Source organism: Triticum aestivum, chromosome 1D (assembly GCF_018294505.1).
Source record: "Triticum aestivum cultivar Chinese Spring chromosome 1D, IWGSC CS RefSeq v2.1, whole genome shotgun sequence".
Lineage (NCBI taxonomy): Eukaryota > Viridiplantae > Streptophyta > Magnoliopsida > Poales > Poaceae > Triticum > Triticum aestivum.
In genome coordinates this window covers 414318747-414344435 of record NC_057796.1, presented here as the reverse complement: position 1 = coordinate 414344435, position 25689 = coordinate 414318747, and positions in this window count along the sequence as shown.

Below are 25689 nucleotides of genomic sequence, written 5' to 3'. Positions count from 1 at the left end.
ACTGTAGAAGCAGTAGTAGTAACATCATTGTTCGTCTTCTCGAAGAGGCGAAGAGCCAAGCGCAACCCGAATGTGGCAGTTGCGAACCTTGGAGCACGCATATAGCTACGCTCTTGCATGAGACAAAATTGCTATGTGAGCCCACTATTGTAGTACTTGCTAGTATAGCCCTGTAAACCAGAAAGGAGTATTTGCCTTTCTAGAGATTTCAACAAGTGACTAGACTACACCGAGACGGAGTACATATGGAGCAAAATGAGTGAATCTACACTGTAAATAAATACGTAGTTCTCTCGTTTTCCTCTCCGCCTTGGTCGCGGTGCACAATATTGAGTATACTAGTACTGACTAGTCTCTTTTTGACACGCATTCACGTTTTTTAACACAGTACAGACGCAAGCGCTCATATACAAGCACATACACTTACCCCTATGAACGTACACACGCACACTCTACCCCTATGAGAACCTCCGAAAGACTGAGCCGACATATACTATCATCTTGAAACTTGCGAAGTCACCATAGGCACCTCATCATTGACGGGAACGTCTCCTGACACGTGATAGACACGAGCGGTAGTCACCTCCATAGGTGCTTGAATGCCAAGGAGGGAGAGGGTAGCGGTTCCCGAGACATTGAACGGTCAATGATGCATCCTCAATTACATGCAGAGGGAATTAATTGGAGAAGCATAATAGAGCCATCATGATGTGAATGCAACAGAGTTTGGACTCTCAGACTACCCATAGTGGGAGTAACATACTCCCTCCGTCCGGTGAAGAGTGTACATCTAGAAATTTTAGGAAAAATTATGGACTTGAGTAAAAAATGCATTGGAAAGGTGCAAGCCACCATCTCTCTCCTCTTTAATTACCCAACCCCCAATGAGCTAAGTGCATGTAGAAATTAAGAAGACCATGTGTAGATTGCTATTGGTCTTGATTACCGTGTGATGAGAGAGAAGTATTTTTTCCTACTTTAAAGTGCATTGGGAAGATAGAAGTACACTCTTTTGTGGTCAAGTTTTGAAGCTAGATGTACACTCTTCACCGGACGGAGGGAGTAGGTAGTAACATCACACATATCTAGGTTAAATAGATGATGTGGCATGCAATAAATGAAGAAAGAGATGAAAGTGGTAACAAAGCTAGTTACTACTAGTATGAGTAACATCACACATATGAAGGAAAGATGTGTCTATAGCCTAATAAATGAAGTGTTGCATGTTACCACACATATGTTACTCCCCACTATAGAGGTAGTAACATAGACTAGTAACATGGGCATGCTACTAGTCTATGTTACTGCCCATTGTGGCTAGTCTCATATAAAGGCGCCCCACCACCCCAATCCATCTACTCATAGTCTCTGCGCAACACTGCTCACTCGAATCCAAGACCAAGTGACCAGAAGTCACAAGCACCTATGGAGGCGATGGACGCGAGCGGCAGTCGGCTGTGCCAAATCATCCAAGGCGCCGGCCTGCGGCCCCGCACCGTGCAGCGTTTCCAGACAGTCCTGGCGACCGCCGGCATCGTAGCCCTCGCCGACGCCGGCTTCGCCTCCTCACACGGACGACATGATGGTCAACTCCATCCGCAAGTTCACCGCCGTCAAGAAGCGCGCGGACAACCATGTTGTACTGCTCCAGTCCACGCACCAAGGCTCCTCATTGCCTGCCACCCTCATCGGCCTCCATGGTGACGAACTCTTTCAAGCCCTGGTGGCCCTGCAGGTGCCGGAGGTCGCGACGAAGAATGTGCACCTCGAGGCCGCGCTCGCCGCGTAGTCTTGATAACCCACAAGTATAGGGGATCAATTGTAGCCTCTTTCGATAAGTAAGAGTGTCAAACCCAACGAGGAGCTAAAGATAGAACAAATATTCCCTCAAGTTCTATCGACCACCGATACAACTCTACGCACGCTTAACGTTCGCTTTACCTAGAACAAGAATGAAACTAGAAGTACTTTGTAGGTGTTGTTGGATAGGTTTGCAAGATAATAAAGAGCGCGTAAATAAAAAGTAGGGGCTGTTTAGAAGAAGATACGATAAAGTTAGTATAGCGAGTGTGGAAAAGTGGTGGTAGGAGTTGTGAAATTGTCCCTAAGCAATTGACTACTTTACTAGACCGATAGCAAGTTTTATGTGGGAAAGGCCACTACTAGCATGTCATCCCTGACTTGGATTTCTATGCACTTATGATTGGAACTATTAGCAAGCATCCGCAACTACTAACATTCATTAAGGTAAAACCCAACCAAAGCATTAAGATATATTGGTCCCCCTTCAACCCCGTATGCGTCAATTTCTATGCTAGGTTGAAACTTCTGTCACTCTTGCCCTCCAATACATAGTCCTATCAACATACAACTAACCCTATGGTGTGATCCACGCACGTGCTCATATGATGGGCACCAAAGGACATAAACATAACCACAAGCAAATTAAACCAATCATAGCAATTCACCAATTACCGATAGGACAACGAAAATCTACTCAGACATCATAGGATGGCAACACATCATTGGATAATAATATGAAGCATAAAGCACCATATTCAAGTAGAGGGTACAGCGGGTTGCGGGAGAGTGGACCGCTGTAGATAGATGGGGGAAGGTGATGGAGATGTTGGTGAAGATGACGGAGGTGTTGGTGTAGATTGCGGTGACGATGATGGCCCCCGGTGGCACTCCGACGCCACCGGAAGCGAGGGGGAGAGAGCCCCCTTCTTCTGCTTCTTCTTCTTCTTCTTCTTCTTCTTCTTCTTCTTCTTCTTCTTCTTCTTCTTCTTCTTCTTCTTCTTCTTCTTCTTCTTCTTCTTCTTCTTCTTCTTCTTCTTCTTCTTCTTCTTCTTCTTCCTTGACCTTCTCCCTAGATGGGAGAAGGGTTTCCCCTCTGGTCCTTGGTCTCCATGGCGTGGGAGGGGCGAGAGCCCCTCCGAGATTGGATCTGCGTTCTGGATTATGCCCTTTCACCGTTTGTTTTATAACCGGAGATCCGTAACTCCGATTGGATTGAAATCTTCGCCAAGATTTTTTTTTTCAAAAATTAGCTTTCTTGCGGCAAAAGAATAGCAGCAGCCGCCTTACGGGGTGCTTACGAGGGTTAGGGGCGCGCCCCCTGCCTCGTGGCCCCCTTGGGCACCATCTCGCGTTGATTCTTCTTCCCAGATATCACAAATATTCCAAAAATATTCTCTATGCGTTTTAATCCCGTTTGGACTCCGTTTGATATGGGGTTTCTGTGAAACATAAAACATGCAACAAACAGGAACTGGCACTGGGCACTGGATCAATATGTTAGTCCCAAAAAAATAGTATTAGAAGTTGCCAAAAGTATATGAAAGTTGTATAATATTGGCATGGAACAATCAAAAATTATAGATACGACGGAGACGTATCAGCATCCCCAAGCTTAATTCCTACTCGTCCTCGAGTAGGTAAGTGATAAAAAGATAATTTTTGATGTGGAATGCTACCTAGCATAATCTTGATCACATAATCTAATCATGGCATGAATATTAAGACACAAGTGATTCAAAGCAATAGTCTATCATTTGACATTAAGACAATAATACTTCAAGTAGACTAATAAAGCAATCATGTCTTTTTGAAATAACATGGCCAAAGAAAGTTATCCCTACAAAATCATATAGTCTGGCTATGCTCCATCTTCACCACACAAAATATTCAAATCATGCGCAACCCCGATGACAAGCCAAGCAATTGGTTCATACTTTTGATGTTCTCAAACCTTTTCAACTTTCACGCAATACATGAGCGTGAGCCATGGACATAGCACTATAGGTGGAATAGAATATGATGGTGGAGGTTGTGTGGAGAAGACAAAAAGGAGAAAGTCTCACATCAACACGGCTAATCAACGGGCTATGGAGATGCCCATCAATTGATGTCAATGTGAGGAGTAGGGATTGCCATGCAACGGATGCACTAAGAGCTATAAGTGTATGAAAGCTCAAACTGGAAACTAAGTGGGTATGCATCCAACTTGCTTGCTCATGAAGACCTCGGGCATTTGAGGAAGCCCATCATCGGAATATACAAGCCAAGTTCTATAATGAAAATTCCCACTAGTATATGAAAGTGATAACTCAAGAGACTCTCTATATGAAGAACATGGTGCTACTCTGAAGCACAACTGTGGAAAAAGGATAGTAACATTGTCCCTTCTCTCTTTTCTCTCATTTTTTTCTCTTTTTTTGGGTGGGCTTCTTTGGCCTCTTTTTTTATTTGGGCTTCTTTGGCCTCTTTTTTTATTTGGGCTTCTTTGGCCTCTTTTATTTTGGTAACCTCACCTAGGACATTGTTCTAATAATGATGATCATCACACTTTTATTTACTTACAACTCAATACTAGAACAAAGATATGACTCTATATGAATGCCTCTGGCGGTGTACCGGGATGTGCAATGATCTAGCGTAGCAAAGATATCAAAAGACGGACAAGCCATGAAAATATCATGCTAGCTATCTTACGATCATGCAAAGCAATATGACAATGAATGCTCAAGTCATGTATATGATGATGATGGAAGTTGCATGGCAATATATCTCGGAATGGCTATGGAAATGCCATGATAGGTAGGTATGGTGGCTGTTTTGAGGAAGATATAAGGAGGCTTATGTGTGACAGAGCGTATCATATCACGTGGTTTGGATGCACCGGCAAAGTTTGCACCAACTCTCGAGGTGAGAAAGGGAATTGCACGGTACCGAAGGGGCTAGCAATGATGGAAGGGTGAGAGTGCGTATAATCCATGGACTCAACATTAGTCATAAAGAACTCACATACTTATTGCAAAAGTCTATTAGCTATCAAAACAAAGTACTAGGCGCATGCTCCTAGGGGGATAGATTGGTAGGAAAATACCATCGCTCGTCCCCGACCGCCACTCATAAGGAAGACAATCAATAAATAAATCATGCTCCGACTTCATCACATAACGGTTCACCATACGTGCATGCTACGGGAATCACAAACTTCAACACAAGTATTTCTACAATCCACAACTACCCACTAGCATGACTCTAATATCACCATCTTTATATCGCAAAACTATTGCAAGGAATCAAACATATCATATTCAGTGATCTACAAGTTTTATGTAGGATTTTATGACTAACCATGTGAATGACCAATTCCTGTCATCTCTCTAAATAGATATAAGTGAAGCAAGAGAGTTTAATTCTTTCTAGAAAAGAGATGCCCACGCTCTAACAAATATAAGTGAAGCAAAAGAGCATTGTACAAATGGCGGTTTTCTATGTGAAGAGAAACAGGCAATCCAAACTTCAAATGATATAAGTGAAGCACATGAAGCATTCTATAAAGCCATACTGAAAAAATATAAGTGAAGTGCAATGAGCATTCTGTAAATGAACCAAGGACTATCTCATACCAGCATGGTGCATAAAATAAAAGTGAAAACTAAATGCAAAAGACGCTCCAAGATTTGCACATATCACATGAACGAAACGAATCCAAAAACATACCGATATTTTTTGAAGAAAGATGGTATGCCTTCCGGGGCATCCCCAAGCTTAGACGCTTGAGTCTCCTTGAATATTTACTTGGGGTGCCTTGGGCATCCCCAAGCTTGAGCTCTTGCCTCTCCTTCTTCTCCTCACATCGAGACATCCTCGATCTTCGAACACTTCATCCACACAAAACTCAACAGAAAACTCGGTAAGATCCGTTAGTATAATATAGCAAATCACTACTCTAAGTACTGTTCCAAACCAATTCATATTTTGTTTTTGCATTGTAGCTACTGTAACATAAGTTTTCCATGGCTTAATCCACTGATAGAAATCGATAGTTTCATCAAAACAAGCAAACTATGCATCAAAAACAGAATCTGTCTTAAACAGGGCAGTCTGTAGTAATCTGAACGTTCACCATACTTATGGTACTCCAAAAATTCTGCCAAAATTAGGAAAAATAAACAATTGGTATAGAAAGATAGTGCAAAAAGTTTCAGAACCATTTGACTTTCCAGTAAAAAAATCACGCACTACAGCCAAAGTTTCTGTCCTGCACCGCACAAACCAATAAGCAATGTAAACATCCTAAAGGCAAATCTTGGCACATTATTTTTATAATACAATGGATTGTACAAGGGGATAATTATTTTTGTTGAAAATTTTCTGTAATCAAGATTCACAAAGTTTCCGTGAGCATGAACAAAGTTCAAGGAGCTCCCCCACTTCAACAATGCTTGTCTCTCTCACTTTCACTTTCCTTTTTGAAAAAGTTTTGGGTTCCCACTACTAGGGAAAAGCCTAGCAGCAGCGCGGGTTTTAGGCCTATCAGTAGCGCGGGCAGGAGCGCTACTGTTATGGCGCTACAGCTAAAGGTTAGCAGTAGCGTGGGTTAACCCACGCTACTGCTATACCGACTTAGTAGTAGCGCTTTCTCCAAACAGCGCTACTGGTAATTACTAGTAGCGCTTCTCCTAGCCCGCGCTACTACTATTATTCCGTATTTTATTTATTTTTTATTTGATGTTGTATTCATACAACTCTATACAAGTTTTCATACAGCAACAATTTAGAGATTGTTTTTACATCATAACGAGTTATTAAATCACGAGGTGAAAGAACCGTGGACTAGTTTCAAGTGGATGGACATCCACTTGAAACTAATCCGCGTTTCTTTCACGCAATGATATAATAAATATCATCATCATCATATCATTAACAACTTATCATCATAATACATCATTTTCATATAACACCTCCTCATGATCATCGTTTTCATCAATGAGACATCACATAGCAAGTTGGTCACTAGTCATAATCACAACTACTACTCATCATCAACTCTAACACATTGTACCACATAATAAACATATTGTACCTCATAGGACCTACTACATTCTCTTAGGACCTACTATATTCTCTAAGGTAAAATAGCAAAAAACAAGATAGCCCCGGACTATCCATTATGGAGAATGGAGATTGTCCTGTCTCCAATTCTTGCCTTTCGCTTAATGTTGCTTCCAAGAACCTCCTTATGACTGTCCAAACATTTTTTCCATTCTTTGATTAGCATGTGTTCGCCGGTTTTAGAAATCCGATATGCACAGGTGAGATCCGTAGGATGACCTGGCTGTATGTTCAGAACATCAAGGCGACCATTCTGATACATCAGATGAGGCACACAATCCATCGGGATTTTCTGTTGAAAAACATAGTAATAACTTCGTAGTTAGCAATGATGTACTTGTTTTAGAAGTATGCAAAAGATGCGGATGTCGTAATAGTAAAAAATCTTACCAGGGTATCTCCATAGAAGTTACCGTGGTTCAACACGTGCACTAGTGGCACGTATTCACCATAATTTGGAGGAGTTCGATAATAGGTATTGTAATTCTCAAGATCAGTACAAAATGCGATCAGATGATTTTTCTCCTTATAAGTTAATTCGGAGCCATCGGTGTAGTGGGTTTTGTCTACCATCTTCCGCACATTCTTTGAAGAATGAAAATAAGCTGTCAATGGAAATAAGCTGTCAACTATTTTGAAATAAACAATATAAATTAGTTAATAACTATGTTTGAGAAACTCACATAGCGGTAGAATCGGAAGCGTATCAACAAGGACCCAAATGTCCATATTGTCTTGCTCGATGTCAGGATCACCAAGATTCATGGTGACAATCATATCCTCATAAAAACCATACATTTTGCAAAGTGCTTCCCAATTTTGGCAACCAAAATGGGTTACGCTCTGAGAATTGTACAGATTTACTTCAAAATCCATATCATGATGGGTCCTTAGGTGTATTTTCTTTGTTTCAAAATTTTCATGGTCTTCAAAACCCATCCTCTCCAAGACATAGCGTCTTGCATGGCATGGGATAAGCTAGTCGAATTGTAAAAGATGAAAATTAGACGTTGAAATAGTTGAAGTCGTGCTTAATTACGAAAAAAACACTTGTCGTCGTTGTGTACCATTTCAACATCGAAGGTCTCCTCGAGCTTAATGCTGAAGCGCCAATCTTCGTCCAGGTGAGGCCTGTCGCACAGACCTCGATCGTCGTGGCACCAACTGCACTCCCCCGGGAGACTTTCGTCGTCCGAGTACGACATTTCCTACGTTCACAATTCAAAGATTAAACTTGTAAAATCAAATATATGTACTAAAAAACCTAAATTAGATCATTATTATTCATCACGGCTTGACTATCGGTCTGTCGAAATGTCGTTTAATTATTTTTCGAGATGATCCAGGCCACTCGATATTTCCTACATATTCTAGCACAAGTCATGCCAGAATTCACGGAAAAATCCGGCATGACCTTTGCTAAAAAAGGACATATCGAGCGCCTAAAATTTGCCGGAATGGAAATTAATCAACACTCCGGCAAAACATAGGCCACTCGAAGGTGTAACCTGAACATGACCGGCCACTTGGGCAACCACATATCCTATTTGAGCAACACAAGATATATATGTTTTTATCTACATCATATCTTATAGGACTCATATTGACATGGAGATTTGGCTGGTCTCACCTCGAGGTCGGAGGGGGTCGGTGACGGGGACGACGGCAGGGATGATGGAGGGGCTCCTTGATTTCTGCAAAAACAAAAACCCTATAAGTTATCACTAATACATCCCGAATAATTGCTTAAACTAAAAAAATAACAACAAATATGACATGTTCAACTAGTTCTATTAATTCAACTAGTTCTTACTAAATATAAACTTACTACAAATAAAAAAAACTAGTTCTTTCTAAAAATAAAGTAGTTCAACTAGTTATATTAATTTTCTTAATAAAAATACATTAGTTCTATTAATTCAACTAGTTTATTAATTTACTTACTAAACTAGTTCAACTAAAACTAAACTAGTACAACTAGTTTATTAAGTTTATTAGTTTACTTACTAATTATTTTAAACACTTACTAAAAACAGTAAAAAAAACTACATTATACAATAGTAAAAAACATCTACTATTAACCATACTGCCCTAGTTAACTAGTACCATCACTACTACTAATTAACATCTACTACTACTAAAAATCATTATCTATGAACCCTAAATTAACATCTACTACTACTAAAAAACATCTACTAACTAAGCAGAGAGAGAGGGGGTGGGGGCTTACACAGAGAGGGGAGAGACGATGGCGTGGAGGTGCTCGGCGATGGAGGTAGGGGCGGCGAGGGCTGGCTCGGGATCGAGCAGCGGCGGTCCTGGGCGGGCTCGGGCGGCGGTGGTGAGGTCGAGGGCGGTGGCAGTGAGGTCGAGGGAGGCGACAGTGAGGTCGAGGGCGGCGGCGGGCGGCGGCGGTGAGGTTGAGGGCGGCCTCGGGCGGCGGCGGTGAGGGCAGGCTCGGGCTCGGGCGGTCGCGACAGAGGAGTAGGGGAACAGGGGGAAGGAGGACTTAGCAAAATTTTGAGCCCGCGGGTGGTTAAGTCGAACTAGCAGTAGCGCGCTTAAGGAAACGCGCTATAGCTAAGTTAGCTATAGCGCGTTTTAGAAACAAACGCTACTGCTAAAGGAAGCAGTTATTTCTTTTTATCAGTACCGCTTTGTCCTGGAAATACGCTATAAGTCTAAGCATGTAAAAACATCAAAAATATACATTGGTCATCATTGATCTTTTTGTGTAGAATCTAAATAGTCAACATGAATCCTCACTGTACCTGTATAGGTACAGGCGAGGATTCATATTGCAGCCACAAATCCTACACATATAGTTCAATGAAGACCAAGTGCTCGAGATAGTTTGAGAAGTAACGTATTTAAGGTGGTAAACACCTTGTTCGCTTAGCAGTATGGGACTAAACTTAATTAGTTGCGGTGATACTTAGCAGCAGTGAGTTTTGAAGAAAAATGCTACTACTGAGTACTTTAGCAGTAGCGCATCCAGGAGAAGGGCGCTACTACTATATCTAGCCTGGAGGCAACACCGTGGCAATTATAGTAGTAGCGCTTGTTTCACCTAGAGCGCTACTGCTATGTGGGTGTTAGTAGCGCGGTTTACTGGAGCTCGCTACTGCTAATTAGCAGTAGCGTTTGTTTTTAAACCACGCTGCTGCTAAGATTTTGTGTATAAGATTTTCCCTAGTAGTGTCCCCTCTTTATTTTTTTGTTTTTAAACTATATAAAAGCACTCAACAGAAATAAATGACTCTCTAAAACTTCCGGGTTGTCTCCCTGGCAGCGCTTTCTTTAAAGCCATTAAGCTAGGCATATAGTGCTCAAGTAATGAATCCACCCGGATCCCAAGGTATATCAAAGCCAATTTTAATTAACAATGATTTGTAATTTAGTAGTGAGCACAAAGTAACATATATCATGTAATGACGAAGTCTAACTCTCTTCCTATGCATCGGCATGTCATAAAAGAACAATTCATGCACACATAGTAAAGGCCAATGCATAGTATAAACAGTTTCTTGCAATTTTTTCATGTTGGAAACATAGAGAGGTGGAGATATAGTTCCTCTCTCATAATAATTGCAAGTAGGAGCAGCAAGCACATGCATATTATATCTATCAAAATCATCATGTGTAATAGTAAAATGCAACCCATCAATATTATCCTTAATAAGGGTAAACTTCTCCGATATAGTGTAGTTGGGAGAATTCAAAAAGATAATAGGACTATCATGCGTGGGTACAATAGGAACAATTTCATGTTTAACATAAGGAACTATAGCAAGTTCATCTCCATAAGCATAATTCATATTGGCATCTTGGCCACAGGCATAGCAAGCATCATCAAAAATGGATATTTCAAAAGAATCAGCGGGATCATACAAAACATCATAGCATAAATCCTTCGGTAAGCACGAAGGGAAATTAAACAATGTATGAGTTGAAGAGTTACTCTCATTAGAAGGTGGGCACGGGTGATCAATCCGCTCTTCCTCCTTTTGTTCTTCGCTTTCCTCCTCATCTTTTTCATCCAATGAGCTCACAATGTCATTAATTTCTTATTCCATAGACTCCTGCAAAATATTAGTCTCTTCTTGGACAGCGGGGGAGTCCTCAATATAAGGTTTAACATAGGCATTAGAAGCATAATTATCATAACAATATTCAAGTATGGCAAATTTTTCAGATTTGTAAAGAGTAGCATCATACTTTTCAATCAAAGAAGCAATTTCATAAGCACCCTTAAAAGCAACAAATTCTTCAATTTGTTGAACATCATAGTAATTATAAACAACCTTAGCATACGAAGATACGATTCCATTATCACTAAACTCACATTGGTAGGGAAGTTGTTTCTTAGGGTTTTCAGAACAACCAGTAACATCATATATTTCACATAAATTCCAAGCATAGCATTGCAAACGATGAATTTGATCCAGTAAAAGTTTCCCTTTTTAAGATAAGTGGTGTCGCACATAACAAGCATGCTCATCTAAAGATTTGCCCTCAACTAAGCTAGTTGGGGTTTCAGCACGAGCACAAAGGGATCGAAGATGATCCAAGTAAAAAGCTTCAGGAGTGTGATAGATTTTGAGTGGTTCTTCAACCATTGGTTCAGTAGGTACAAATATTTTTTTTGGTATTTTGCGTTTCCTACCCATAACTAAGGATAGAAAACAACTAAGAACAACAAATAAAAATTACTTAGTGATAAAGCAAACAAGCACACACGAGAATATTCACCCCACACTATTGCTCCCCAGCAACGGCGCCAGAAAAAGGTCTTGATAACCCACAAGTATAGGGGATCAATTGTAGCCTCTTTCGATAAGTAAGAGTGTCGAACCCAACGAGGAGCTAAAAAGGTAGAACAAATATTCGCTCAAGTTCTATCGACCACCGATACAACTCTACGCACGCTTAACGTTCGCTTTACCTAGAACAAGAATGAAACTAGAAATACTTTGTAGGTGTTGTTGGATAGGTTTGCAAGATAATAAAGAACGCGTAAATAAAAAGTAGGGGCTGTTTAGAAGAAGACACAATAAAGTTAGTATAGCGAGTGTGGAAAAGTGGTGGTAGGAGTTGTGAAATTCTCCCTAAGAAATTGACTACTTTACTAGACCGATAGCAAGTTTTATGTGGGAGAGGCCACTGCTAGCATGTCATCCCTGACTTGGAATTCTATGCACTTATGATTGAAACTATTAGCAAGCATCCGCAACTACTAACGTTCATTAAGGTAAAACCTAACCATAGCATTAAGATATATTGGTCCCCCTTCAATCCCGTATGCATCAATTTCTATGCTAGGTTGAAGCTTCTGTCACTCTTGCCCTCCAATACATAGTCCTATCAACATACAACTAACCCTATGGTGTGATCCACGCGCGCGCTCATATGATGGGCACCAAAGGACAGAAACATAACCACAAGCAAATTAAACCAATCATAGCAATTCACCAATTACCGATAGGACAACGAAAATCTACTCAGACATCATAGGATGGCAACACATCATTGGATAATAATATGAAGCATAAAGCACCATGTTCAAGTAGAGGGTACAGCGGGTTGCGGGAGAGTGGACCGCTGTAGATAGATGGGGGAAGGTGATGGAGATGTTGGTGAAGATGACGGAGGTGTTGGTGTAGATTGCGGTGACGATGATGGCCCCCGGTGGCACTCCGGCGCCACCGGGAGCGAGGGGGGAGAGCCCCCCTTCTTCTTCTTCTTCTTCTTCTTCTTCTTCTTCTTCTTCTTCTTCTTCTTATTCTTCCTTGACCTTCTCCCTAGATGGGAGAAGGGTTTCCCCTCTGGTCCTTGGTCTCCATGGCGTGGGAGGGGCGAGAGCCCCTCCGAGATTGGATCTGTCTCTCTGTCTCTCTCTGTTTCTGCGTTCTGGTTTCTGCCCTTTCACCGTTTCTTTTATAACCAAAGATCCGTAACTTCGATTGGATTGAAACATTCACCACGATTTCCCCCCAAAAATTAGCTTTCTTGCGGCAAAAGAATAGCAGAAACCACCTTATGGGGTGCCCACGAGGGTCAGGGGCGCGCCCCCTGCCTCGTGGCCCCCTCGGGCACCGTCTCGCATTGATTCTTCTTCCCAGATATCACAAATATTCCAAAAATATTCTCCGTCCGTTTTTATCCCGTTTGGACTCCGTTTGATATGGGGTTTCTGTGAAACATAAAACATGCAACAAACAGGAACTGGCACTGGATCAATATGTTAGTCCCAAAAAATAGTATAAAAAGTTGCCAAAAGTATACGAAAGTTGTATAATATTGGCATGGAACAATCAAAAATTATAGATATGACGGAGACGTATCACGTAGCGCCTCGCCATGCAAGAAACCGTCGACCTGCACATCCAGGTCTATGAGGAAATCATCTACATAGGCCACTACAAGGCCAGCGAGGACAGAAAGACGTTGGCCTTCTTCCAGCGGCTGGAATCTTTGGACGCCATTGTTCAGAAGCACGTCGACCTGGACACGAAAGCCGCTGCTACTTAGCCGCCATTCGATGGGACGGCGCCCTGAGTCAAGGAGGTGGACGTCGTCCATGGATGCATCTCTTCTTCTTGCCTCCTGTAACCAGCACTGCATCGCCTCGTGGCCTTAATGTTTTATTAGTATAGTACTCCCTCCGTTCCCAAATATAAGTCTTTCTAGAGATTCCAACAAGTGACTACATACGGAGCAAAATGAGTGAATCTACACTCTAAAATATGTCTACATACATCTGTATGTTGTATTCCATTTGAAATATCTAAAAAGGCTTATATTTAGGAACAGAGGGAGTATATGGCATTTTTATTCCAGTCGTAACGTTTTCACTGTGAGGTGGGGCCGCAGTTGAGCAAACCGACCATCGGCAAATCACCACCCCGCCCACCGGGCGTTGGCTGTGTTTAGAATTAGAAGAGAGAAATAAGGGAGAAGAGCTAGCTGTAGCACGGACGCTGTTGTCAGATGGGTCTCGTGTTGATAGAATAGGAGTACTGAGCACTCGTACCTCTTTTTTAAAGGGAAAAAGTAGTTGTATGTCTAGTACCACTAGTTGGGTGCGTGCGACCTATACCTGTCATCACTTTAGGTCTCCTTTTCGAACCGCAGCTACGCTTCACCGTAGATATTTTTCACGCATTTATCCTCCTATATGTACTCCTAGGCTATTTCCACGTGCTCCCTTTCACCGACATGTGGGACATAGAGCATCTGGGTCATAGTGCATGCACGACTCGGAGCATATGCCGGAGTACTTTACATTTCAGACCTCACGAATTACATGCAAACTCCCCGCAGAAGAATAATAAATAAATGAATTACTATATGAAACCGGATTATTTTTGTAGAAACCGGAGCACGTTCATTAAATTTTGGACATAACACATTTATAAAAAACGACCGGACCTAAACCAGTCTAAGGGCCTCTTTGATTCGCAGGATACTGAAAACACGGGAATGGGGAAAGTATGATGTCAATGAACCGAGACGAGGAGAACTCTAACTCAATTAGAGGTTAGAGTTAGATTCTAACCCCGAACTAACTCTAAACCAAAGAGGTGTACGGATGGCAGGGTTAGATTGACAATAAATGTTCTTTCTCAATCATTTGACTACTTTGGACCCTATTTCCTGCCGGATTTGGTGTGGCCGGCTCTTGTGTGGCCTTCTCCCACTCACAATTGATATAAACGAACCATCTTTACAAATCAAGCATGCAAAACATGATAAATGTTACTTTGTCCATACAAATGAGATATCCACTTAAACATACAAGTCGTCAATCAAGGTTCACAAAAAAAAACACTCCATGAAACAAAGCATGAGCTAACTCATCACGGAAGTCATTCACGATAGGGAGGGAGCCCGGAGCCCCTCACACACCCAGGGAGGAGCTCGTCATCGTCGCTCTGGATGAAGGCTCTGTAGAACCGAAGCCCAGGGAACCCCTCCGACGCTGACGCTTGCGAGTTGAGGTCGACACCGGCATGGGTAGCAGGGCCACTTGCCGATGACTGCGAACCGAATCTTTGGGCCTCTAGAAATAATGCAAGCCTAAAACTAAAATACCTAGAAAGGTGAACTGAATCTTTGGGCCTCTAGTAATAATGCAAGCCTGAAACTAAAATACCTAGAAAGGTGAACTGATTCTTTGGGCCTCTAGAAATAATGCAACCCTGAAACTGAAATACCTAGAAAGGTGAACTGAATCTTTGGGCCTCTAGAAAGATTTATTACCTCCTCAAGCAGCATCAAACAATTCCATGCGTGCACCACAAATCTATACCAAGTTTAATCAGGATCTACTTTTCCAAATCAGAATTAGCGCTAGAGCGAGCAAGATCAATGATATGGCTGTGAGAGAGAGAAGGAACGAACAAACTCACCCCTCTCGCGACCTCCCTGGTAGATGCGCCGCCGCTGCGCACGACAAAGGGAGAAAAGCGACCGGTGAAGGGGGAGCGGGCGAGCTTCGAAGGCCGGAGGGAGAGGGCAGCCGGAGGAGGGCGGCAGAGGCCGGAGGAAGAGGGCGGCCAGAGGAGAGAGACGGCGAGCAGCGGAGCGGTGCTTAGGCGGGCGGCCCGATGGGGAACAGAGAGGAGTCGTGCGAGGGGGGGGGGCGGACGGAGCGATCTAGTGCGGGTAGGGGAGATTTTTTAGTTCTCTTTTAGTGGGCCCGAGGAGAACTAACCTAATTAGAACCTCTCCACCGGGCTAGTTTTTTTAGCTGGGTTAGAGCAAACTAGCTCAAACTAACCCCTCATGTTTGGATAATTTGAGGCTATTTCAACCCAAACTAGCTCTAACTCAGGGATCCAAACAAAGAGGAGTAGTACTGTACACGCTACAGTCTGGACCGTAGCACATTGTTTTTTATGGCCATATCACCACATTGTTTTCTACTGCTGGTTCACTGGGATGCCGTGGTTTGCACTGCTGGTTCACTGGGCTGCCGTGGTTCGCACTCCTCCGATGTGAGTAGTACTACTACTAGTATATACCGCATGATTCTTTGCTCCTTCTTACTGGAGTACTACGTACTTCGCCGACATGTGGGAGAGCCAGCATCCGGGTCGACGTGTCATGCACCAGATTAGAGTGCGGAACGGAAGGGGGCATCACCCCGGTCGTACCGCCAGTAATTCATGACTATAGTGAGTAGTCATATCACAAGTCTTTCCAGCAGTAACGCGCCGTCAAATTGCGCAGCCCGACCTTTCCGGCAATAAGTAAGTTGAATCCGCTACTCCCTCACCCTCCTCGCCTCTCTGTCAAACTGCCTACGCGGAAACTGCCGCATGTACTGCCCGAGAAAAGCCCCGCCCTCAACTTTTAACTACGCGAAAATAGTTTGAGCTTGTTCGTTCTATATAAATACTAGTACTGTATGTTTATTCACCCATGGGTTTGTTCAATGAATGGAGGGCCGGGGAGCACAAGTGAACAATACTACTAGTAGTAGTAAGTAGGAGTCGTACAGTTAGTCACCTTAAATAGAGAGTTTCTTTTCTTTAATGCCACGTACACAAATTGAAACGCTTGTTGTGGAGAGAAAAAGATAATCACTCCACTATATATGTATGTCCGTGTCAAAACCGGCGGATCTCGGGTAGGGGGTCCCGAACTGTGCGTCTAGGGTCGATGGTAACAAGAGACGGGGGAGACGATGTTTACCCAGGTTCGGGCCCTCTTGATGGAGGTAATACCCTACTTCCTGCTTGATTGATCTTGATGAATATGAGGATTACAAGAGTTGATCTACCACGAGATCATAATGGCTAAACCCTAGATGTCTAGCCTGTATGGTTGTGATTATGATTGCCTCTACGTACTAAACCCTCCGGTTTATATAGACACTGGAGGGGCCTAGGGTTGTACAGAGTCGGTTTACAAAGGAATCTACATATCTGAACGACAAGCTTGCCATCCACGCAAAGGAGAGTCCCATCCGGACACGGGAAGAAGTCTTCTATCTTGTATCTTCATAGCCCATTAGTCCGGCCCATGTTACATAGTCCGGATGCCCGAGGACCCCTTAATCCAGGACTCCCTCAGTATACCCTGAACCAGGCTTCAATGACGATGTGTCCGGCGCGCAGATTGTCTTCGGCATTGCAAGGCGGGTTCCTCCTCCGAATACTCCAAAACAACCTTCGAACACGGAAAACGTGTCCGGCTCTGCAAAACAAGTACCACACACACACACACACGCAGAGAGTATAATATTCACGAGTCCAATCTACTGACAACTTTTGTAGCGTGACATCACGTCGCTGCTCGGTCATTATTTTGAACCGTTTTTAGCCTCCCTCTCCATGTTTCAAGATGCAGTTTTATTGGCACGTCTTGTCGAAGCAGAGATCGTGTCCCCTTATTGCGGGATTCTCATCAATACGATTGTGGGTAATCCAACCGCACCGTCTGCGCGGCCCTTGGGGAATAGGCGAGTTTTAAGGCGAGTGGGGAGGCGCTTGATATTCGCTGCCTTTATAAGGAGATAAGGATTCACTCTTTTACCCACACCTTCTTTCTCTCTGCCAACCCATTCTCGAGCTCCAGCGCCCAAGCTTTCATCCTCTCCGCCTCAGAAAAGCACTCCGTCCATGTCCGGATCTGGAGCGCAGGGCAAGTGGATGGTCTCCTCCGTCAAGGAGAAAGACATCACCAAGCTCCGAGAGGCTGGGTACTTAGCCCAGGAAATCGCCCATCGGCTTCCAGCAAAGGGGCAGATCATCCCCACCCCGGAGCCCCATGAGAGGGTGGTATTCATCCCCCACTTCGTCCGCGGATTGGGATTCCCTCTCCACCCATTCTTCCACGGACTCGTGTTCTACTATGGGCTGGAGTTCCACGATCTGGCCCCCAACTCCTTCCTCAACATCTTGGCATTTATTGTCATGTGCGAGGCCTTCCTCCGCATCCCACGCCACTTCGGATTGTGGTTAAAGATCTTCAATGTGAAGCCCAAGGTGGTGGGTGGTCAACACGTAGAGTGCGGAGGCGCCATGGTGAGCAAGATGCCCAACGTCACATGGCCCAAAGGTACCTTCATGGAGACCGTCAAAGGGTGGCAACAGAAGTGGTTCTACGTCACAGAGCCGAGCGACGCCACCTGGGCCGCGGCTCCCGAATTCCAGTCCGGAGCCCCGATGCGGCTCACCTCCTGGCTAGAGAAGGGCCTGAACTGGGCATCGTCGGACGAGGTGTCCGTGCTGCAGATGCGCATTAGGAGCATGGTGGACAAGAACATCAAGCTTGTCAACATGATCCAGGTGATGCTTTTTCGCCGGATCCTTCCATGCCAAAGCCGGACTTGCCATTTGTGGGAGTTCGATCCGGCCGAGCACCAGACCTTGCAAGAGTTCTTCGGCACTACACACGAAGACATCTGGAAGGTGCTTTTCAAGGCCAATGAGACGTGGCCGAAGATGACCGAGGATCGTGGGTACAACATGACCCATCCTGCCAGTCCGGTAAGTTTTCCGCATTCCGAAATATATCCTTCACCTGTACCTTCAAGGAGGATGTCTAAGCTTCCGTTATCTGTATTTTCAGGGCTGGACAAAGAGGGTGGAGCGGTTCCAGTGTCCGGCTCCGCTGCCCGAAAACCCAGCAACCCCTCTTCTGACGAAGATGCTGGTTCCGGCGCCTTACCAAGCGCCGGAGAAGAAGGCCAAGAAGAAGGCCAAGGAGACCAGAAGTGGCCTCCATCGTAAGGACACTTCGGACGTGACGTCCGAAGACGTCGAAACTCACTCCTCCGCCGCCGAGGACGAGGAGGAGGAAGAAAGCAAATCTCCCCCTGAGGGGGGAAGGAAGAAAAGGGCGACCTCCACGCATCTGGAGGCAGAGGCGTCCAAGAAGGGGAAGGTCTCCCTCGCGGACAACTCCGCGTTGGATATTGACAGCAACTCGGAGTGGCGCCCCAGGGATAAGCCCCTGGCCGAATCATAAGTACTCAAAGGCACTGACGCATTCATATACCCAACTCCTTTTATTTCGCAGCTTTAACATGTTAAATCATGCACTACAGTCCGGCTTGTTCCCACCTCCAGCGATCCTCATCTTCGGGGAATTCGTTGGATCCCAAGGTGATGGACAGCGGGTCCCTTCCGGTGGACTCTTCCCCTAAGGCCATGGATGACACCGAGGTGCTGTCCCGAAGGACCTCCCTAGGCCAGGGAGAGACGCAGGAGGCCGTCAGGGTGGCCGCCGGACACACGGGGGAGCGAATCCCCCTGGAGACTGGCGATGGGGGCCATATTCAGTTTGGCCCCCAGCCGAATACCATTCCGGAGACCTATAAGGCTCCGGAATCAGGCAAGCAGCCTCCTTCGAAAGAAGGAGGTGCACTGATTCCACCGGTGACCTCTGTCCATCCAGAGGCACTAGATACTCTACTGGAAGCGCTGCAAAGTGCTTCCATTGTTGAGGAACACATTATCCTTATGGGTACGGTGGTTGAGAGGGTTCAGTTCGTTAAGAGCGGACTAACGAAAGCCTGCACCAGCCTTCTAACAGGCTTTGAGGTATGCGACATAACAAAAATAATGTCATAGTATAGACAGTAGCCCCTAAGACTCAGTCCGGTGTTCGGAAAGAAAAGCCGGACAGAGGATCAAATAATTTTCGCAAGAGACTAACCATACATGTCTATGTGAATAAGCAGGCGTCGTTGCTAGCTGCGACCTTCTGCCGAAGTCTCTGGACTGAAGGAGAGTCTGGAGCGGACCGAGGAAGAGCTCGGCCGTGTGAAAAAACAGCTGGAGGACAATCAAGGTATGCAATGACCTTGTTTAGATTCAGAAAGGATGAATGATTTGTATTGACCATAGTGCCATGATATTTTGTAGGAGCGGCAACCGAGGTGGAGACCCTCAAGAAGGCACTGGCCGAAGCCCAGGAGAGAGCGGCAAAGGAGCAAGCCTCTTGCGAAAAACACGAGGCCAGGGTCGGTCAGGTCCAGCAGGAGCTCCAGGACGCCGTGCAGAAATGCGAGTCCTTGGAGCGCAATATTGCGGATCAAGAGTCCGAACTTGCCAAGGCCCACCAAAGCGCACAAGGTGCCCGAGTTGAAGCCCAGGGCGCCCTCCAGGAAATCCAGGAGGCCAGAAAAATCGCGGCGGGTAAATCCTTTATTATGAAGAGAAAGTATGCGAAGAAAAGGTACCTCTTACTGACCCGGATTTGGAGTTCTCCAGGGGCGTTTGCGGATCTGCCGCACAGTGTTGCTGACGCTGCGGATTTCTTCCGAGCCGAAGAAGGGAGCTCAACAAAGAAACTGTTCTGGTCGCAATACCTTGCACCAGAGCATCCGGTGCCCTTTAGCGATCAGTGGAAACGGCTGACTGAACTGCATAGGGCGGCCGAATTGGCCATGAAGGATTTGATAATCCGTCTGTGGCCTGCCGAAGCCATACCCAGTAGCTACTTCGGGCTCGTGAAGTGGCTTGTCAATGCCTGCCCTCGGCTTGACGCCATCAAGCGGTCGGTCTGCATCGAAGGTGCGTGGATGGCCTTCGTCCGCGTCAAGGTGCAGTGGGCGAAGATGGATGCCGTCAAGCTCGCGACAGAGGGACCGCCCGCTGGCAAGGAGCACCGCATGCCCGAGTGGTATTTTGATGATGTCCTGAAGGGATACCGCATTGTAGAGGGCCAGTGTTCAAAAGACATTATCTTTGAATGAAGTCATTCATGTTATCCCTTCATGTATTATGAAACAAAGCTGTTATGTAATCAAATGTTTGTTGTTTTAAATTTTTACCTCTTGTGCGGCCGTTTTGTTAAATCTGAGAGTTGGCCAGTCGTCGGCTTCAACCCCCACGTAGGTAGTATGGGGTTGTTCGGGATGGAATCTAAACACTCTTGATCCAAGAGTTTGGTCCTTGAAGGAGGTGTTTAACGCAACGAACCAGGCAATCGGACTATGTGGCTTTATCACCCTCACTTAGCCATAGGAGTTTGACAATAGAAATGTAGGCGCAGCCCCTAGTTAGTATTTAATCCGGACTAGGGTGCTGTAGCCACCTGATCGGGTAGAGGCCGATTCGTCGCATAATGCAGAAAAAATCGCAAAAATTTTAACCTCCGAATAGCCGACCAGCTCTTGCCGCATCATGACAGCCAGTTTTCGGCTTTCTCTACTGAGGTGTTTGCTCGGATAAACCAGAAACACAATTGCAGTAGTTCTCCCTTTACTACCTTAGCCGATAGGACGGAACGTAAGGGAGCAAGCACAGGAGCCGGGCAACCCAACTATTGACCAAAGACATGATTTGGAGCCGATGCATATAATTCTAATTTTGGGGTGCCGAACTATACTGTAAAAGTTGTTCAGACTTTGTTGCCGTAATATGGAGCACAATGAAGCCCCTGGTGAATTAAAGCGTACCAGAGTGTACGGGTGCAATCGATAAGAATAGCAAAATAAAATGAAGTAGTAAGCTAGTGCCACATAAGTTGGGACGCAAACTATTTCCATTATAATTTGATTAATACGTCAAGGCGTATTTGTACAAATAGTGTAATAAGCAACAGGGCTATTTAAAATGCCAAGATCAAGGGGGAGCTGCGTGCGGGTCCTAAAAACAGTTAGAATGATCGTCAAGAAGAACATCTAGAGATTCCCCCACACATCTGTACTGCCTGCCGCCTTGGTATATTCGTCCTTCGAAAGGACCAAAGATCAGGCCGTCGGGTGGGGCCTGCAGAGAAGAAGCCTGAAAAGGGAAAGAAAAAAAGGAAAGGAAAGGCATGTGTGCCCAGGTTAGGTTGAGCCGTATTATGGACCACGATCTAGTTATGCCTCCGTATCTGCCCATGGTATTTTGAGTGCGTAATTATGTACGCGCGGTACGTACGCCGCCATTTGGTCGGGACTGAGAGATGGAGGCCGAATTGCTAGTCTAACTCCTGACGAGCTGGACTGTCATGCTGCAGAGTAGTCCGGACTCGTTTAACAGTGTCCGGGAGCTTGGCCGCTGATACGTCTCCATCATATCTACTTTTCCAAACACTTTTGCCCTTGTTTTGGAGTCTAACTTGCATGATTTGAATGGAACTAACCCGGACTGACGCTGTTTCAGCAGAATTGCCATGGTGTTATTTTTGTGCAGAAATAAAGGTTCTCGGAATGACCTGAAACTTCACGGAGAATATTTTTGGAATATATAAAAAATACTAGCGAAAGAATCAAGACCAGGGGGCCACACCCTGTCCACAAGGGTGGGGTCGCGCCTACCCCGCTGGGCGCGCCCCCTATCTCGTGGGCCCCCTGGTGCTCCACCGACCTCAACTCCAACTCCATATATTCATGTTCTGGGAGAAAAAAATCAGAGAGAAGGATTCATCGTGTTTTACGATACGGAGCCGCCGCTAAGCCCTAAACTCTCTCGGGAGGGCTGATCTGGAGTCCGTTCGGGGCTCCGGAGAGGGGAATCCGTCGCCGTCGTCATCATCAACCTTCCTCCATCACCAATTTCATGATGCTCACCGCCGTGCGTGAGTAATTCCATCGTAGGCTTGCTGGACGGTGATGGGTTGGATGAGATTTATCATGTAATCGAGTTAGTTTTGTTAGGGTTTGATCCCTAGTATCCACTATGTTCTGAGATTGATGTTGATATGACTTTGCTATGCTTAATGCTTGTCACCAGGGCCCGAGTGCCATGAATTCAGAACTGAACCTATTATGTTTTCATGAATATATGTGAGTTCTTGATCCTATCTTGCAAGTCATTAGTCACCTACTATGTGTTATGATCCGGTAACCCCGAAGTGACAATAATCGGGACCACTCCCAGTGATGACTGTAGTTTCAGGAGTTCGTGTATTCACTAAGTTTTAATGCTTTGGTCCGGTACTCTATTAAAAGGAGGCCTTAATATCCCTTAGTTTCCAATAGGACCCCGCTGCCACGGGAGGGTAGGACAAAAGATGTCATGCAAGTTCTTTTGCATAAGCACGTATGACTATATTTGGAATACATGCCTACGTTACATTGATGAACTGGAGCTAGTTCTGTGTCACCCTATGTTATAACTGTTGCATGAGGAATCACATCTGACATAATTATCCATCACTGATCCAATGTCTACGAGCTTTTCACATATTAACCTTTGCTTAGTTACTTTTCCGTTGCCACTGTTACAATTACTACAAAACTGATACTGTTACTTTTGCCACCGTTACCGTTACTTCCATACTACTTTGCTACTAAATACTTTGCTGCGGATATTAAGTTATCCAGGTGTGGTTGAATTGACAACTCAACTGCTAATACTTGAGAATATTCTTTGGCTCCCCTTGTGTCGAATCGATAAATTTGGGTTGAATACTCTACCCTCAAAAATGGTTGCGATCCCCTATACTTGTGGGTTATCGAGACTATTTTCTGGCGCCGTTGCCGGGGAGCATAGCTCTATTCTTTGAGTCACTAGGGATTTATATCTTCTGATCACTATGAGGAACTTGAAAGACGAGAAAACCAAAATTTATCCCTCAACTACGAGGGGAGGTAAGGAACTGCCATCTAGCTCTGCACTTGATTCTCCTTCTGTTTTGAGTAAACTTGCGACACCTAAACCTGCTTCTGCTATTAATTCTGATATGTCGCATGTTATTGATGATGCCACTTCTGCTATGCATGATACTTATGTGAAACTACTTCTATGCTTGATAATACTATGCCACTAGGTGAATTTCTTGATGAACAACTTGCTAGGGCTAGAGAGAATATTGATGAAAGTGATGATGAAGATTCTCCCCCTAGCTATGAATTGCGTGTTGTGCCTGAGGGTTATGTTATGGATGAAGAAACTGCTAGAGATTTTCTTGCTTGCAATGATAGATACGATCTTAAGAAATTATTAGCTAAGCTGAAAGAAATATCTTTGAATGCTAGAATGAAATATGACCCTGCTTTTGCTACTTCACCTATCTGTATTTCCAATAAGGATTATGATTTCTCTGTAGATTCTGAGATAATTACTTTGGTTGAATCTGATCCTTTTCATGGTTATGAATCTGAAACTGTTGTGGCACATCTTACTAAATTAAATGATATACACACCCTATTCACTCCTGAGGAAAAAATTCGTTACTACAATATCCTTAAATTATTTCCGTTCTCATTAAAGGGTGATGCTAAAACATGGTTTAATTCTCTTGATCCTGGTTGTGTGCGTAGTCCCCAGGATATGATTTATTACTTCTCTGCTAAATATTTCCCCGCTCATAAGAAACAAGCTGCTTTAAGGGAAATATATAATTTTGTGCAAATTGAAGAAGAGAGTCTCCCACAAGATTGGGGGAGGCTTCTCCAATTACTTAATGCTTTGCCTGATCATCCTCTCAAGAAAAATGAAATACTTGATATCTTTTATAATGGACTAACCGATGCTTCTAGAGACCACCTGGATAGTTGTGCTAGTTGTGTTTTCAGGGAAATAACAGTTGATCAAGCTGAGTTGCTATTGAATAATATGTTGACTAATGAAAATAATTGGACACTTCCTGAACCAACTCCTAAGCCAACTCCGAAAAAAGGGGTATTCTATTTATCAGTCCTGAAGATATGCAAGAGGCAAAGAAATCTATGAAAGAAAATGGTATTAAAGCTGAAGATGTTAAGAATTTACCACCTATTGAAGAAATACATGGTCTTGATAACCCGACACAGGTAGTAAAGGTAAATTCTCTCTATAGATTTGATGAAGGTGATATTCCTCGTTATAAGTCTGCTAGCCAATGCTTAGATGAGTTTGATAATTTTATTGCTAAACAAGAAAACTTCAATGCTTATGTTGGTAGACAATTGAAATGTAATGCTTATATGATTGAACACTTGAGTTATTATATGTCTAGAGTTAAAGGTGAACTTAAACTTATTAGTAAACATGCTTCTATGGTTACCACTCAAGTAGAGCAAGTGCTTAAAGCTCAAAATGATTTGCTCAATGAATTAAATAACAAGAAAAATGATAATGCTGTTAGAGTTATGACTAGAGGGGGTAAAATGACTCAGGAACCTTTGTATCCTGAGGGCCACCCTAAGAGAATTGAGCAAGATTCTCAGAGAACTAATGTTGATGCACCTAGTCCTTCTAAGAGGAAGAAAAATAAAAATGATAGGACTTTACATGCTTCTAGTGAACCTGTTGTTGACACACCTGAAAATCCCAATGATATTTCTATTTCTGATGCTGAAACACAATCTGGTAATGAATATGAACCTAGTGACAATATTAATGATGATGTTCATGATGATGCTCAGCCTAGCAATAACAATGATGTAGAAATTGAACCTGCTGTTGATCTTGATAACCCACAATCAAAGAATCAACGTTATCATAAGAGAGACTTCATTGCTAGGAAGCACGGTAAAGAAAGACAACCATGGGTTCAGAAACCCATGCCATTTCCTCCTAAACCATCCAAGAAAAAGGATGATGAGGATTTGAGCGCTTTGCTGAAATGATTAGACCTATCTTTTTGCATATGCGTTTGACTGATACGCTTAAAATGAATCCTTATGCTAAGTATATGAAAGATATTGTTACTAATAAAAGAAAGATACCGGAAGCTGAAATTTCCACCATGCTTGCTAATTATACTTTTAAAGGTGGAATACCTAAGAAACTTGGAGATCCAGGAGTACCAACTATACCATGCTCCATTAAAAGAAACTATTAAAACTGCTTTATGTGATCTTGGAGCCGGTGTTAGTGTTATGCCTCTCTCTTTATATCATAGTCT